Source organism: Rattus norvegicus, chromosome 4 (assembly GCF_036323735.1).
Source record: "Rattus norvegicus strain BN/NHsdMcwi chromosome 4, GRCr8, whole genome shotgun sequence".
NCBI lineage: Eukaryota > Metazoa > Chordata > Mammalia > Rodentia > Muridae > Rattus > Rattus norvegicus.
Window position 1 is genome coordinate 43,679,152 of NC_086022.1, and position 11,307 is coordinate 43,690,458.

At 36.0% G+C, this 11,307-nt stretch overlaps 1 non-coding gene across 1 annotated transcript; it reads right to left on the reverse strand.

Moving 5' to 3' along the window:
• Window positions 1-8,535: 8,535 nt before the first annotated feature.
• Rnu6-210 (RNA, U6 small nuclear 210) lies at window positions 8,536-8,638 on the reverse strand. Its single transcript, XR_005504232.1, has one exon. It is a non-coding gene; the product is annotated as a U6 spliceosomal RNA (small nuclear RNA).
• Window positions 8,639-11,307: the final 2,669 nt, after the last annotated feature.

Here is an 11,307-nt window from a genome sequence, read left to right on the forward strand (position 1 = left end):
TAATGTCTGCAACTGTTATTTCCACTCTGTTCCTATACATATATTCTTTTAACCTTTTCCTTAAATTGTATTTTATCTCACTGTTCTGATACTAGAATGTATTAATTGTAATATATTACCAGTTTGTTCTAAGTTCTTTATGATACTTGTTAAAATATGGTAAGGTATTATGCAAGGACATTTTCAATGGGATATTATAGTAAGAAAGTAGTGTTTGATTCAATTCTTTGTTTTGTTTGTGTTTTGATTTTTTGTTTTGTTTTAGTTTTGTTTTGTTTTAAGTTTATTTTTATTGGATATTTATGTATTTACATTTCAAATTTTATCCTCTTTCCTCCTTCTGCCATACCGCCTCCCCCTCCCCCTGCTTCTATGAGGGTGCTCCCACTCCCACCCACCCAATCCAACCTGAGCACCCTGGCCTTACCCTACATTGGAGAAATGAGTCTTCACAGGGCTTTTCCTACTGTTGATGCTGGACAATGCCATCCTCTGCTACATATATGGCTGGAATCATGTGTCTCTCCATGTGTACTTATTGGTTGGTGGTTTAGTCCCTGGGACATCTAGTGGGGTCTCATTGGTTGATATTACTGTTCTTCCTATTGGGTTGCAAACCCTTTCAGTTCCTTCAGTCTTTTCTTTAACTTCTCCAGTAGGGTTCCCTTGTTCCATCCAATGGTTAGCTGCATCCATTCTAATATGTATGAGTAGGGGTCTGGCAGAGCCTCTCAGGAGACATCCAAATTCAGCTCCTGTCAGCAAGCACTTCTTGGCATCAGCAATAGTAACTGGGTTTGGTGGCTGTATGTGGGATGGATCTCCAGGTGGGAGCGTCTTTTGAGTATGTGCACAGGAGAGATATAGCTGGGTCCTCAGGTAGTGGAATGTCCAATTTTTTAAGGAAGCACCAGACTGATTTCCAGAGTCGTTGTACCAGTTTGCAACCCCACCAATAATGGGGGAGTGTTCCTACATTCCAGCCAGCATCTGCTGTCACCTGAGATTTTGATCTTAGTCAGTCTGACTGGTGTGAGGTGGAATTTCAGGGTTGCTTTAATTTGCATTTCCCTGATTACTAAGGATGTTCAACATTTCCTTTAGGTCTTCTCAGCCATTCTATTTCTCAGCTCAGAATTCTTTGTTTAGCTGTGGACCCCATTTTTTAATAGGGTTATTTGATTCTCTGGTGTCTAACATCTTGAATTTTTTGTACATATTGGATATTAGCCCTCTAATGGATGTAGGATTGGTAAAGATCATTTCCCAAACTTTTGGCTGCCGTTTCGTCCTGATGACAGTGTGTTTTGCAATTTTATAAGGTCCTATTTGTCAAAGAGAAACTATAACACTTCCAGATAATATACTTTTATGTAAAAGACAGTGACTGAATGTCAAGCTGCCTATGTACTTGTTATTGAAACAGATAACCATGGACAACATTCAAAGTCAGAGGTAACAAATGAGCAATTCTGGGAAAAGAAATTCCATTTCACACCAACAATTTTTAAATATTATAGCATTAAATATAATTTTTAAAATAAATTTAAAATTTTATACTTCTAGGTGAATTAAATAAAATCAAGAAGAAATTCTTAGGAAAAATCAATGATAGAATTAACCCAAAAATAATAAAATATTCTGATATGGTATCTGTTTGATTAGCCTTTACCATCTACTGATAAACATGTTAATGCATGAATGTGAGAAATTAAAATTAAAAGGAAGATACAGGAGGGATTCAGAAGGAGTTGGGCATTTGGGAGCAACAAAGAGGAAATGATAAGGAACTGGATTTGGTAGTGAGCAACTCTGATCCCAGCATTTGCTAGATTGAAGTATTAGGACAAAGGCCAGCCTAAGAACTACATAACCCTGTCTAAAGACTCTTCTTCCACCTCACAGATCAAGCACAAAGAAGAGAATATCATGATCTAAATGCCAAACACTCAGGATTATTAATTACATTTCATGCACAGGTATTAGCGAACATGCACCATTATATGTTAGTTAAAGTAAATTTTACTTCAAAATTTTCATAGATAAGTAAGACTGTTAATGACTTTTCCACATATGAGTCTCCATAGCATCTGTTAGTATTCTGCTAATTATCCAACAATTTGTGAACTACAGTCAATACTAACTTGAGTTCTCTCTACTCTGTGACAAATATCTGAGGTGTCTTTAACAACAGGGTCTTACCATCAAATTCTAGAATCTAGAACAGTGACAGGAAGCTGTATTGTTTTGAGGATCTCAGGAACACCTCTGACCAATGAATCACAAAGAGATGTCCTACACCTAACACTGAATTATATACATATATATATATACATACATATATGTATGTATATGTAAATATAAGTGTCTGTGTAAGTGTGTAAGTTGATAAGATAGATTGTTGGACCCAGTGAAAAGGAAAATGTATGTGTGAATATATGCATGAATGTATGTGTTTTTCTATGCACATTTGCTTGTGCATAAGTGCTTCATTTCTACAATTTTTACAGCATGATTCTCTTTTCTTCATTCAAGAAAAGTTAATTGCTCCAAGTGTCCCTCTTGCATGGCTAGTGAGAGGCAAGGCTCCTGGCAATAGAAAAAAAGACCCCTTGCAGGAAATCTTCTACTGAATTCCCTGCTGCTATACAGTATATGTGAATTGCCAGAGAATTATAAATTAAGTTTCTAAAATAAGAGTTAAATTTTTCAGCACTTATCAAGCACAGAAGATTATAAAGTGAAAATTATAAAGTAAATAAGAGTTAGGTTTTTCAGCCCTTATGGAGCACAGAGAATCAGATACTTAAATAATAATAATAATAATAATAATAATAATAATAATAATAGAAATAAAGAGTTAAGTTTTCTTAGTGCTGAATGAAGCACAGAATAGTAATAGTAGATTACTATTACTAAATAAAGATGCAGCACTTAACGAAGCATAGAGAGTTAAAAAGAAGCTAATATTTCTTGTTACACAATAAAGAAGAGTGTGTTTAATTTTTCAGAAGCCATCAGATTCTAGCATCCAGCATAGTTAGGTTAAAGGCCAGAAATCATCAGTCTTTTGACCTGCATTCATCTGACACTGTGCCACTTAAGCATCCATTCCCTAAGGCTGGCAGAATTATGGGAAGAGTCAAGTTGAATATCTTATAGGACATCTATTTTAATTTACAGACAAGATATATTCAGTGGATTGAATATTCAAACATTCATATAAAGATGACAAGACTTAGAACTGGTATTCTAAACCTGTTGGTTTGGACACATTTCAAGATCATATTTCAGATACCCTGCATATTAGATATTTACATTACAATATTTAAATCTAGAAAAATTATAGTTATGAAGTTATAACAAAATTATTTTATGGTAAGGGCTCACCAAAACATGAGAAATTGTATTAAGAAATCACAATATTAAGAAGGTTGAAAACCACTAAATTAGAATAATGAAGTATTTAATGCCATAATTACTCAGTATTGTAAGTATCATAAAACCAAATTTGAACAACAACTTTATACTAATCCATGCAAACAGAAGATTTTGGAAGGAAATCTCCATCACAAGGAGGGTAATAACACCCCCAGAAAAACACAAGAAACTAAACATTTCACAGCAAACACCAAAATAGAATCACACACATAATATCACCTCCAGCAATAAAAATAACAGGAACTAATAATCACTGTCTTTAATATCTCTGAACATCAATGGATTCAATTCCCCAATAAAAAGACACAGGCTGACAGACTAAATACACGAACAGGACCCAGCATTTTGCTGCATCCAGGAAACACACTGCAGTGACAAGGACAGCCACTACCTCAGATTAAAAGGCTGGAAAGCAGTTTTCAAGCAAAAAGTCTCAAGAAACAAGTTGAAGTTGCCATTCTACTATCTAAAATAGACTGTCAACCAAAAGTTATCAAACAAGATAGTTAAGGACACTTCATACTCATCAAAAGAAAAATCCACCAAAAGGAAATCTCAGCCCTGATCATCTATGCAACAAATGCAAGGGCACTCACATTTGTAAAATAAACTTTACTAAAGCTCAAAACACACATTGAGACTTATACCAACGGGCAGGTCTTTGAAACAGAAACTAAAGGAACACAGTGGAACTAACAGAAGTTATAAGCCAAATGGATTTAACTGATATCTACAGAGCATTTCACCACAAAATAAGAGAATATACTTTCTTTTTGTTTCTTTTTTATTGGATATATTTTTATTTATATTTCAACTGTTATTCCCTTTCCCAGTTTCTTGTACATAAGCCCCCATCCCATACTGCTCTCTCTTCTGCTATAAGGATGTTCCCCCTCCCCAACCAACCCCCTTCCCATCTCAAGTGGGATCTCATAAAGCTGCAAAGCTTCTGTAAGGCAAAGGACACTGTCATTAGGACAAAACAACAACTAACAGATTAGGAAAATATCTTTACCAATCTTCCATTTGATAGAGGGCTAACATCCAATATATACAAAGAACTCAAAAAGTTAGACTCCAGAGAGCCAAATAACCCTATTAAAAATGGGGTACATTTTGAATTCCTCAGTTGAGGAATATCGGATGGCTGAGAAGTCCTTAGAGAAATGTTAGACATCCTTAGTCATCATGGAAATGCAAATCAAAACAACTGGGAGATTCCACCTCACACCAGTCAGAATGGCTATGATCAAAACTCAGATGACAACAGATGCTAGTGAGGATGGGGGAAAGAGGAACACTCCTCTATTGTTGGTAGGATTGCAAGCTAGTACAACCACTCTAAGAATATACTCTCTTTTCAGTACCTCATGGTACCTTCTCCAAAATTGACCATATAATCAGACATAAAACAAGCCCCTATTGATACAAGAATACTTATATAATCTCATGTATTATATCAGATTGAATCTCATGCACTCTATCAAATCACTATGAACTAAAGCTAGACTTTAATAACAACAAGAACAACAGAAAGCTTACTCTTGGAAACTGGATAATGCTCTTCTCAGCTTGGTCAAGAAGAAAAATAAAGCGATCAAAGACTTTACAGAATACAATGAAAATGAAGGCAGATCTTACCCAGACTTATGAGACATAATGAAAGCAGTGTTAAAAGGAAAATTCATAACACTAAGTGCCCTTATAAAGTATTGGAGAGATCCCATACAAACAACTTAACAGTACACCTGAAACCTCTAAAACAGAAAGGAGTAAATATATCCAAAAGGAGTGTACTTCAGGAAATAGTCAAGCCCAGCACTGAAATAAACCAGGTAAAAAGAGAGAACAAAGCAAATAATGAACAATACCAAGAGCTGGTTCTTTGAGAAAATCAATATGATAGATAAACCTTTAGCCAAACTAACTAAAAAGAACAGAGACAGCAACCAAATTAGCAAAATCAGAAATGAACAGGGAGACATAACAACAGAAATGGAGGAAATTCAGAAAGGCATCAGAACCTACTACAAAAGCCTTTATTCTACAAAACTGGAAAATCTAGATGAACTGGATGGTCTTCTAGACAGAAACCATGTATCAAAGTTGAATCGGGATCAGATAAAACATCTAAAGAATTCCATAACACCTATGGAAATAAAAATAGTTATCAAAAACATCCCAACCTCCCCGCTCCCCTCAAAAAAAGAACACTGGTCTAGATGGTTTTACTGCATAATTCTACCAAACCTTCAAAGAAGAACTACTACCAATACTCCGCAAACTATTCCATGAAACAGAAACAGAAGGAACACTACCTAATTAATTCTATGAAGCCATAGTTACTCTGATACCTAAACCACACAAAGACCCTACAAAGAAAGAGAACTTCAGACCAATTTCCCTTATTAATATTGATACAAAAGTACTCAATAAAATTCTCACAAACTGAATCCAAGAACACATCAAAACTATCATTTACCATAATCAAGTAGCCTTCATCCCAGATATGCAGGCATGGTTCGATATGCAAAAGTCCATCAACATAACATACATACTACATAAACAAACTCAGGAAAAAATAAGATCATCTCATTAGATGCTAAAATGCCTTAAACAAAATCCAATACCCTCTCACTTTACAAGTCCTGGAGAGATCAGGAATTCATGGCACATAACCAAGCATAATCAAAGCAATATATAACAAACCAATAGCCAACATCAAACTAAAGGGAAAGAAACTAGAAGCAATTTTACTGAATTCTGTTACAATACATGGTTGCCCACTCTCTCCCTGTCTATTCAATATAATAATTAAAGTTCATGTTAGAGCAGTTAGACAGCAAAGATGATCAGGAGTATACAAATTGGAAAGGAAGAGGGCAAAGTATCACAATTTGTGAATGATATAATAGTATATATAAGTGACCCCAAAATTCTACTGGAGAACACCTACAGGTAATAAACAATTCCAGCAAAATGGCAGTATATAAAGTGAACTCAAACAAATTAGTAGTCTGCCTATATATAGTAAATAGATTGAGAAACTAGGGGAACAACACCCTTCATAATAGCCACAAATAATATAAAATATCTTGGTGAAACTGTCAGCAAGGAATTGAAAGATCTGTATGACAAGACTTCAAATCCCTGAAAAAGAAATAGAAAAAGACATCAGAAAATGGAAAGATTTCCCATACTCGTGAATTGACAGGATTAACATTGAAAATGACTATCATATCAAAAGCAATCTATAGATTCATCATAATCCCCATCAAAACTCTAACACAATTCTTCACAGACATGGAAAGTTCAATTTTCAACTTTATATGGAAAAATACCCATGATAGCCAAAACATTTCTCAATAATAAGAGAACTTCCAGGGGGAATCACCAACACTGACCTCAAGCTGTACTTCAAAACAATAGTGATAAAACCATACAACATTGGTATAGAGACAGACAGGTCAATCAATGTAATAGATTCAAAGACACATAAGTAAAGCTGCATAGGTTTGAACACTCGATCCTTGACAAAGAAGTCAAAAATATAAAATGGAAAAAAAGTATCTTCAATAAATGGTGCTAGTCTAACTGGTGGTCCGTATGTAAGAGAATGAAAATAGATTTATATTCACAACTCTGCCCAAAGCTCAAGTCTAAGTGGATCAGGGACATCAACATAAAATCAGATACACTAAATCTAATAGAAGAGAAAGTGGAAACGGCCTAAAAAAACAGGGGGAAATTTCCTGAACAGGCTCAGGCTCTAATACCAACAATTGATATAGGACCTCACAAAACTAAAAAGCTTCTATAATACAAAGAACATATTCAATAGGACTAATCAGCAACATACAAATTAGAAAAAACAACTTCACTAATCCTATATCTTGCAGAGGGCTAATGTTCACAATATATAAAGAACTCATGAAATTATCCCCCCCAAAAAAACCCAAATAACCCAATTAAATATGGGGTACACAACAGAAGAATCCTGAATGACTGAGAAGCACTTAAAGAAATCTTCAAAGTTCTTAGTCATCAGTCAAATGCAAATCAAAATGACCCTGAGATTATATATCACACCAATCAGAATGGCTAAGATCAAAAATTCAATGTTTTCAGTGTCCAAGCAGGAACTTGAATAGTCTACCTTCACTAGATAAGCAGGGCCTCAAGTGAAGAGACAGGATTACTAATCCATAGTCAAAATTGCTGAACCAAAATTGTTCCAGTCAGAAAGAACTGCAGGCCAAAAATGGAGAAGAGACTGAGAAAAAGAATTCCAATGACTGGTCCAACTTGGGATCCATCACGAATAGGAGGTGGGGACACGGAGACTTGACACTATTACTGGTGCGATGATATGTTTACAGACCAGAGCTTGGCTTTGCTATCCTCTGAGAGGCCCTGCCAGCAGCTGACTGAGACAGAAGCAAATACTTACACTTAATTATTGGACTGAAGTCCTGTGGTTGAATTAGGGGAAGGACTGAAGGAGCAGAAGGGGAGAATGACCCTCTAGGAAGACCACCAGTCTCAAGTATCCCAGACCTGAGGGAGCTCCCAGAGACTAAGCCAACAGTCGGGAGCATACATGGGTGGTCCACAGCATGTATAGCAGATGCCAGACTGGTCTGGCTTCAGGAAAAGAAGATGTACTTAATCTCCCAGAGACAGCAGACTCCAGGGAAGGCAAAGGTCTGGTGTGTGGGAAGCACCCTCTAGGATGCAAAGGGGAGGTGGAATGAAATAAGGAACTGTGGGAGAGGGCACTGAGGGGAGCAATGACTAGAATTTAAGTAAAATAAAATAAAATAAATAAAAACCTGGGATCATCTAAAAATTCTCTAAGTGAAAGTGATTATGAGTGAAAAAGATTGAAGACCTTTGTTGTAGCATATTTTGTCTGAGTGTACAGAGACAATTATATTCACTATTTCTGCACCCAAAGTGGAAAAAGCTAGAAACAAGTTAAATATCCTTCCCGAAAAAATGGTAAACTGTACATTTACGTGACGTTCTCCTGAAAAGGAATATGAGTTACTAAAATTGATTATTTATACTCTAGGCTCAGGCTATTTTGTACTTAAAAATATGGAATGCTTCCCAAATTTGCACATCATCTTTTCATAGAGGCCAGTGCTAATCTTCTTTGTATTGTCCCAATTTTATTATTCACTGCCAAAGCAGAGTTAATGTGCTTATATTTATGTTCAATCATGTGACTAAATATAATTAAATTTATACATCCTAACTGCTATTAAAATTCTATAATTATGTAAATTGAGTTTTCTGTTTAATATTTTTAAATGGTAAATAAATTATAGTATATTCTGTAAAAAATTAAAGCACATAAGTCAGTTTTTTCACTTTAGTAAATGGTCAAAACCTATTTGGTAACCATAGAAACAAATCATAAATACAATCACAAATGGAATTTTCATGGTTTTGGTGGCAATTGGAAATTTTGAGCAGATTAATGGAATACAGAAGTTGTATAGATTTACATTCATTACATCTTTGATATTTTATTTCTTTGTGTATATGTGCATGGTTGTATGTTTATGGACATACATAAACATGTCTCCACATGTTTGCAAATGCATGTCAAAACAAGAGGATAACTACAGATGCTGTTTCTCCGGAAATAACCTACTCGCTTTTTTGAGACATGATCTCCCATTGGCCTAGAAATCACCAAAGGACTCTTCTGATTGGCCAGTGAACCACTTCCAATTTTGCTTTCCAGCAATGTGTATATGGAGGCTCACCATCATACTGGCTTCTTTTCTTTGGGATTAAAGTATCACATTCAGATCTCCATGCTTCCGCAGCAAGTACTTTCCAGATACAACTATTATCCTGGCTTTCATGCTATTTCTTACAACAGAAAATAAGATTCCAACAGAGGAGATTTGAAGAAAATAATCTGTTCAAACTTGGCAATAGGAGGAGTACACAATTCTCTGCTTGTTTAATTATAGCCATAAGCCAGGCTCCCAGGTTTCTCTTACACCCATCTGTCTATTTCATTAAGCAAAGACTTATTCTGTATTAGTCAAACAAGAACATTTATTGCAAACCCTCGATGTGTTATCTCCCTTCAACTGCAGACATCACATAAACTAGGACTGTCTTTTTTTTTTAATTAATCTATTCAATTTACAGCCTCCTTGAAGTTTCTCTCTCCTCTTCTTACCCTAGTCTTCCTCTGAATCCACTACTCCTCCATGTCTTTTCAGAAAATGAGAGGCCCCCATGCATATCAACTAGCCTTGGCATATAAAGTTGCAGTAAGATTAGGCATATCTCCTCCTATTGAGGCTAGAGACAGTAAATCGGATGAAAGGCTGTCAAAAACAGGTAACAGAATTGGAGACAACCCCATCTCTTGCTGTTAGGAATCTCACGTGAAGACCAAGTGCATAACTGTTACATATATGCAAAGGTCCTAGATCAGTCCCATGCATGCTCCATGGTTGGTGGTTCAGTCTTAGTGTGTGCCTATGGGAGGAGGTTAGTTGACTCGGGGACTTTTTGTGATATGCCCTCAAGCTCCTACAAGCCTTCATCCTCCTCTTCCTTAGGATTCCCCAAACTCAATGTTTGGCTGTGGATTTCTGCTACTCTTTTCATCAGTTGTTGGATGAAGCTTCTCTGATGATGGTTAGGCTAGGCTCCTGTCTTCAAGTGTAGCAAATTATCATTAATAGCGTCAGGGCTGAGCTCCATCTCATGGTGTTGGTCTCAAGCTGGGCCAGTCATTGGTTGACCATTCCCTCAATTTCTGCTCCATCTTTATCTCTGCATGTATTGTAGACAGGACAAATTGTAGGTCAAAGTTGCCATGTTGGTGTCCAACTCCTTCCATCGGAAGTCTTGTCTGGTTACAGTGGATGGCTACTTTAGGTTCTTATCCCTCATTGCTAAGATTCTTAGCTAGTGTCATCCTCATAGATTCCTGGGAGTTTCTACTGCCTTAGATTTCTAGCTAGCCCCAGACATGCCCTCCTCATTCCAGTTATCTCTCCCAGCATTCTCTTCCTTCATCCCTGATCTGATCCCCACTGTTCCCATCCCTATCCCCACTCCTATCTATCCAAGAGGTCTGTTTTGTTTCCTCTTCTTAGTGAGACTCACAGATTCACATATCTCCTCTAGGAAACCTGACCTATCTTTAAAGGGAATCCTTTTCTTATTGTTCTGATATGCACAGTTTAGCTAAGGTCATGATATCAAAGTTGGTAGTATACCATTTAAAGGTGGGTACAAAACATTTCAGACATTTTTTTTAATTTAGAAAGGAAAGAGGAGGGGGCAGGGAGGGAGAGATAGGAGGGCATTATGGTGTACAGCCTGGCTTCAGAACTCTCTGATCTAGCACAACAGAAGCCTCAGAGCAAATGAAAACATAGCTCTTTATTGTGATACCTCCAAGTTCCTGGAAACTAGTAATGAATTCTCCATTCTTATAAATTTGACTGTTATAGATAACTCACAAAAATGGAATTTTTTGTTATAATTAACTTCATGGTTTTTGGTACTTAATAGATGCTCTAACAAGATTCTAGAACAAAGTAGTTTTGCAAGCCTCTGTTGCTGGCATGATTCTAGTTTCCCTTTGTAATTTCATAGACACTATTAAAATAGCAGGAGTCATGACTGCTTATCTACTCTCTTCTTAAATGGCAAATTCCAATTATTATTTTACTATCATTTTATAATTAGAATTTATAAATAACTTTTGCAAATCTTCTCTGACCGTATAGTAGTCATAGCCAAATTTTGGTTTTGTTTCTATAACTATACTATAACTATTCAAAGTTATTTTAAATATTTTGTGGAAATTCAAATTTGTTC